The sequence below is a fragment of the Octopus sinensis genome, linkage group LG17 (assembly GCF_006345805.1).
Source record: "Octopus sinensis linkage group LG17, ASM634580v1, whole genome shotgun sequence".
Taxonomy (NCBI): Eukaryota; Metazoa; Mollusca; class Cephalopoda; order Octopoda; family Octopodidae; genus Octopus; species Octopus sinensis.
Genome location: NC_043013.1, coordinates 30,129,189 through 30,136,656, shown reverse-complemented (window position 1 = coordinate 30,136,656; position 7,468 = coordinate 30,129,189). Strand labels below are relative to the sequence as shown.

The window sequence follows — 7,468 nt, the reverse complement described above, 5'->3', positions numbered from 1 at the left end:
AATTTAAAGTTTTTAGTCGGCTATTCTTCACTCTGTAGATTTCTCGTTGCCGCAAATATAGATGATTTAATGTTGGTTTCAAACTTTGGCTCAAATACAGCAACTTCGGGGGAGTGGGTAAATCGATCAACTGGTACTTATTTTATCCTCCCCCACAAGAATGAAAGGTAAAGCCTGCATCGACGGAATTCGAACTACTTTGTTGACCATTTTTTGTGTCATGTTTCAATTTTGCTTGTTAAAGTTAGCATATTTAGCTGCATGCTTAAGCTAGTTATTATCTTCTCTTTTTTTTTATTCAATATCAACTTATTTCGACCACCAATGAGATGAGGGGAGTACTCTGCAACAGATTCTATAAAATGAAATATTTGAAAAAGAGAAATTTATATGCACAGACACACACACAATCATACTATCTCACAAACATATATTTTTAAACCCTTTATACTTTTCCCTAAATCCAAGTTCAAAGCAGGTTAGGAAAAATCACTCCACCATGCAATAGCATTTACAACAGTAACACTTAGATGTCTCCATATTTGTCACAAATATTTGTTTTTTATTTTTAAAAAATACAACCAATAACATTAAAAGTAATGGAAAAAAGAAAACAATCACCGATCCTGAATATGTGCTCAGGGACAAAATACATGTGTAATTCAAAATATCAGCATTGGCCATGATGAAATCTGCACTAGCATAATCATTCTATTTTGCATACTAACATTTCGGAAAAATGCGAATAACTCATTCTTTCTATCAAAGACACCGTAAAACAACAAACAAGTACAAACGTTGAAATGTGTACGCTGGGGAGTTGGCCAGCGATTCTGGCATGCCTAAGCCCGCACTCAGCGGAAAATATGATCTGGTAGAGTGTCAGAGTGTAAAAATTGTATTTATAAGCTGAGGGGCAAGACATGGAGGGATTAAGGTTAGAGTTATTGACGTTAACTGAACAGCTTATTCGAACAACTTGACCTCACTCGTTGACCTCGTTTTATATTATCATATTGTGGACAGATGTTCATATGTACATGCAAATATAGATAAATATAAATAAATAAATAAATGTCCCTCTAGCATTACTTGACGACCGATGCTGGTGTGTTTGTGTCCCAGTCACGGTTCGGTAAAAGAGACGAATAGAATAAGTACTGGGCTTACAACAAATAAGTCCCGGGGTCGATTTGCTCGACTAAAGGCGGTGCTGGATCATGGCCGCTGTCAAATGACTGAAACAAGTAAGACAGTAAAAGAGTAATATATATATATATTATATATATATATTATATATATATATATATATATATATATATATATATATATTATATATATGTATGTATGTATGTATGTATGCATGTATGTATGTATGTATGTATGTATGTGTGTATGCTTGTATGCATGTATGTATGTATGTATGTATGTATGCATGTATGTATGTACGTATGTATATAAAGGATGGGGTAGAAATAGCATAGAAGTAAGTCTAAGATATTTCAATTTATGAGGGAATTTAGTTATGTAAAGAAAATATTACCGGTTTCGATGTATCTCATTTTATCAAATATCAGTAAAAGTTTATAAAGAATTGAAGTTAAAATAGTTTATCTTCTGTCTGGGGGTCAAGAACATGTCTAAATATATATAAATATATATGTGTGTTTGTATGTGTGTATGTGTGTGTGAGTGTGTGTTTGTCTGTGTGTATAAATACATAAATACAAACATCAGGGCATCCATACATATATGCATACACTTATATTTATATAGTGTTTATTGTAATTATATTATATGCAATATTTGAATGATTCTCCCGCGTGGGGGTATAATTATCATCATTACAAATATCAATATTCGTTTTTGATATATAATTTAAGACAAACTTCACCGTACTAAATTATTTCTTTAAGGAGATAGGGAAATATTTCAACTAACAATTTATACTATAAAGAGTTTCAAATATATTCACGATTTTTTCTATGTCAGTGACACTACAGGATGTAGAATTCCATTTAATTACAATTGTAAAAGTTCATATTTGGTGAATGTTTTTAAAATGATTATTTAGCTAATAAATCTTTGAAGTTGTACTAGACCACTTATGAGTACATACATAAATCTATGCGGATTCATAACTGAATTTTATTTAGACACGCTATGAAATTATGATACAGGAAGACACATTTTCGCAGCAAGACTCACCACCATAAATTTGCTTTGCACAGCAGTAGAAAATCGATAAACAAGGCGACTAATCTTTAAATAACCTATCCGTTACTAAGGGTAATAAATAGAATAATATTCTTGATTTATTAGTTTCTGGTTTCAAAGCAAATTTAATTTTACATGAAATACACACATATTTACATATATGTGAGCTAGTGTCTTGAGTATGAATGTGTGAGTGTTTGTGTATGTAAGTGCATACGCACGTTTGTTAAATTTTAATAAGTAGAGTTCAAATGTTTAACTGTCGGCTACCACTGGTATCTTGTAAAAAAGGAAAGTGGCTGCGTGTAGTTTATATATATATATGTCACATTCTTTAGGTGTGGATCAATAATAAATCATACATTTTCAATAATAACATATACTATTATTAATTATTTCTAATTGTGCAAATGCTGTCTACGACTGGTTTCCGGAAACATCGAAACGATATGATGGGTCTATATCTATTTCATATTCTTCAGATATGGCTCAATATCAAATCAAAATAAATTTGCAGTATGACAAGATATCTCTTTAATGAAACGTGCTTCGTCACACATTTCGTAAATCTCATTTCCAAAGAGATTTAACCAAATAAACATGTGGCGTATTTCTGCATTTATTGGGTGAGATCAGAGGATGTAAGTTAATCATATACCCACTACAAGGGCTACATACGTCCAGATGAAACTAGTGGTAGTCTGTATATAATTACCTTGTATTCATTTCCAATTACATATTTTACTCTTCACCAAATGCACTCAATGTTTATTGGTTTAAATAAGAGAAAAAGCATAAACGTACATATATACATGCATACACCAACGCCATCACCTCCTACTAGCTACGACCAAAGCAATCAGAGCTGAAAAATGCCCAATGCTTTTATTATTCATCATGCATTAATGTGCAGGAAACTCCTTGCGTTTGTGGATACAGAGAAGTTCACTGTGGGCACTGAGATGAATCGCAGGAATTCTCAAGTGATTGCATATAACCCTTCTGACGTTCCGTGTTTGAAACTAAGAATGCTGCCTCTGTGATGGTATTTGGAGCCATGGCAAGTGATGGAAGTGTCATGGGTCCATATTTTATTGTGTCTGGCTTGAAGATCGGTGCAAAGGAGTATTTGAACATCCCGAAGAACTCTCTGTTACCTTGGATGGAGCAGAAGTTTAAACTTAACAATGTGTTGCTTATCCAAGATTCTGCACCAAGCCATGACTCACAAGTAACACAGGCCCTCAATGGTGAGAAGGTGCCATTTTTTGTGAGGGGCAACATCTTGCCTGGTAATAACTCAGATCTTAGCCTTCTTGATTACTTTTTATGTGGAATATTTCAAGCAAAGACCAATGCTTCACCACACTTGAGTGTCAACAGTTTGAAGACCTGCATCACTGTGGAAACTGCAAATACATTTTGTTGTTGTGTGGAGGGAATAATTGACCAAAAGGGGGCAGCCATATTGAGTGATAAATGTTTGTGTCGTAAACAATGTTACATTAAAATTGTATCTGTCTACTACCAATATTTTAGTATTGTAACCAGTTTTATACATTGTAAAAATGTTCTCAATTTATCTGCCCGAACCTGTATATACATATATATATATATATATATATATATATATATATATATATATTATTATATATATATATATATATATATATATATTATATATATATATATATAATATATATATATATATATTATATATATATATATATATGTATGTGTGTGTGTGTGTATGTGTGCTTGTGTGTGTGTGTGAATACAATTATGTGCTTTGGCTGCAGCATCATGGTGTTTTAGCTCTTGTTTCTAGTAATGTAGGTGTTTAAACACTCTTAGTCATATTTAATGAAAATTATAGTTTTCATTTTCGGTAACACATTGCACACCACTGCCTATATTAATTACTAGCAGTACAGACCGGCGTTGCTCGAGTTTGTTTTTCAGTTGCGCTTAAAACGGCAGACTTTGATGTCGCGTTAACAAAGTTTTGACATAGTTTCAATCTAAGAATAAAAGTATAGTGTGGCGAAGCTCGAGTTTGCTCTGAATGTACTGCAACTGTGTAATGCCGACTTCAATTGTTGGTATTGTTGGTTAATATTCCTTCTATTAACATTATGGAGAAAAACATTACCCGTAGATTTAAAGCAAAATTAAGCTCAAGTTTCGAACTGCACTGAAAATATGTTAAGAAGTGAACACTGTAACAGTATTCATTAAGAAAAAGTACAGGAAACTCCAAAACCTTAATAAGAACAGTTTGTGGTTACAAAAACACAAAACAAAATGCTAGTTTGAAGCCAAACGAGTGGGCAACATGAATCGTGGTTGTACCTGTAAAATGAATAAAATCGACTATTTTACATCACGTATAACTAAAAGAAATCTGTAAAATCAAAATATATCCATTGAAGGTTTGACTTGAACATCGTAGATAGTAACAGCGTGCAGATCGCACAACTGCTACGACTGCCATACCCACAAATAAGAATCACTTAAACCAACAAAAATAATCGGCGTAGAATTCATCTTCACCGAAAAGCTACAGCTGCACGAGCTGCAAGAGCTGCTGGGAACGATGCTCAGCATGAGCTACTCTAAGAAAGTGTTTCAAGTTCAGTGTGAACATCATCAGAGTAATGAACGAAGCATAAACGTTACATCTTTTGTTGCCCGAGATACCAAACAGAAGACCGCAGCTCCAATGATGGAGAATATTAATCATGTACAAAATAACTTTATGTACAGTATTATAAGGACACTGATTTAGCGTTGGTCATTCAAGAAAGTTTCACATCATCGTGACTTTACTGCTCTCGAAATACCTTGCCTATTGGCCCTGTACTGAGAAACACCCCCAGTAGATTGGATCTGTTATCTGCTGTCTCTGCAGCTCTGGCAGATGCAGTAGAAGCAGCGTCTCTTCTCAGACGCAGCTCACGTTGAGCATCGTTCTCTGCAGCTCTGGCAAATGCCGTAGAGGCAGCGTTTCTACTCAGACGTAGTTCACGTTGAACATCGTTCTCAGCAGCGCTCGTACAGCTGCAGCCTTTCGGTCTAAACGAAGTTTATGCCGATTATTTGTATAGTATTACTTGTATAGTGCAAAAGATAAATTTTTAGACAGCCGTAGATACGTTGGTATATTTTTTTTTAGCTAACAGCAGCTATAATATGTTGCAGCATACAAAGGCAGTGCAGTCCAAATGACTGAGCAAAATGTTCTTTCGTACACTTAAAAAATCGATTGAAATTGCTGAATTGTACTCAACGCTGTAGCAGTTGACGACCTTGAAAATTAGTGCATCCACGCAGCGAACATTACTCCTCTGCATTGGATCAGCTGATCCGTCGTTCGCTCAAAACCAATGACTTCACAAAAAATTTATTTTCGACCCTTTAGAATTGGAATTTGCATTATGTAGCTTGTTATTCTCTTAAAGTGAACATTTTTATGGTTCAAATACACTGAAAAATGGTGATAAAGCAGTTAAAAAAATCTTTAAAAACTGAGATTTTCATAGAAAAAAAGCACTTTTTTGATGTAAATAATTTTTAGTTTTAACATGGTCCCATTTGAATTCTTTCTTCTACGGAATAAAGAGCAAGCCTTCTCTTCTATCATACTCTCAATTTTGGTCAACTTGCGCCAAAGGGTCTCGGAGAAGATAGTATTAGTTGAAGGCTACCAACCCTGCCACACACACACATACACACACACACACACAGACAACTTCAGTTATATATATATATATATATATATATATATATATATACACACACACACCACATAATATATATATATATATATATATATACATATGTATATATATATACAAATATATATACAGAGAAAGAGAGAGACAGAGAGAAGGAGAGGGAGAGAGAAAAAATACATATACCGCACTGTATTTCATTTGTAGTTATTAACACGTGTGTTCTTTTGTTATCTACTTATCATGATCCAAATCATATCTGCAGAAATGTTAAGTATGTTCTCATCAATTTACAATATTTCGCATTACAATATTTGATTTCTCACAGCTATAAAGCAGTGAGATATTAAAAACACCAAGAAATCGAAACTGATGTTGTATGGCTTTCACATAAGTTACAGTCGAGAGATATCCTTCATACGTCATTTCTGTGAAATAATTACATAAGCTGTATAAATATAGTTTGGTTAATTATCCTTGCATTTCAACCAAAAATCAATATAACTTACATGTCAGCCACAAATCAATTCGATTTGGCCATTAATCGTTACTGCTTATTAACTATATTAATTAGGATAATTTGTTAATTAATTAGTTTATAATTATGACAGAAATATTAAAAGATATAGTTCATATACAGGTTCAGGTAAGGCGATGGGTCTGTGCGTGTGTGTGTGTAAGTGTGCGTGTGTGTGTATAAGTGCGCATGTGTGTGTGTGATTTAATATACACGATACTAAAATTTCGATGCCAGTATTATAATATTTAGATGATCTTGAATAGTGTAACGTTTCATATATTATCAAACAAACATTCAAACTTATTTAGAGATTGTTTGCCAGATAATACAGGGCCTGCTATATAAGCATGTTCCACTACTGCATTATCCGACATGAAAGTTACAGTAGTTCGCATTTAAACCTTGCGCTATATATTTCTCACTTGAATGGTCGCTTTTTTTTTTTTTGGTGACATCAAAACGGAACAGCATGCGATGTATCTATATACATACATGCGTGCATGTAGACATACACAGCAATATATATGTCTTATTGATGGTGGCTGTATGGAAAGAAAGCAACGGTACTGCGGTATTCGCTTTCAAAAGGCATTTCTTATAGATGTATATTGCTGAAAAGCAAAGAAATTTCTGCAGCAAGAAATGAAAAGTGCTTGAGAGTAGCAATGGAATTGTCTAGATAAATTAGAAGAAAACTCCTCTCTTTTGTTCCACATACATACATGCTTGCATGCATGCATCCGTCCATCCATCCATCCATCCATACATACATACGTACATACATACATACATACATACATACATACATACATACATACATACATACATACATACATAGTTTATTGGTTGAAGTATTCGGCTCATGATCGTAAGGACGCCAGTTCGATGCTGCCGGCGCATTGTTTTGTTGAGTAAGATATTTCATTTCACTTTGTTGCAGTTCACTCAGCTGCCAAAAGTGAGTAGCGCCGGTATTTCAAAGGGCCAGTCTTGTCAC

General features: G+C 33.9%; 1 long non-coding RNA gene across 1 annotated transcript; it reads left to right on the top strand.

Moving 5' to 3' along the window:
- Window positions 1-202: 202 nt before the first annotated feature.
- Window positions 203-5,912, top strand: LOC118766641. The gene is made up of 3 exons (XR_005002574.1): window positions 203-215; window positions 4,428-4,438; window positions 5,795-5,912. It is a non-coding gene; the product is annotated as an uncharacterized LOC118766641 (long non-coding RNA).
- The last annotated feature ends 1,556 nt before the right edge of the window (window positions 5,913-7,468 follow it).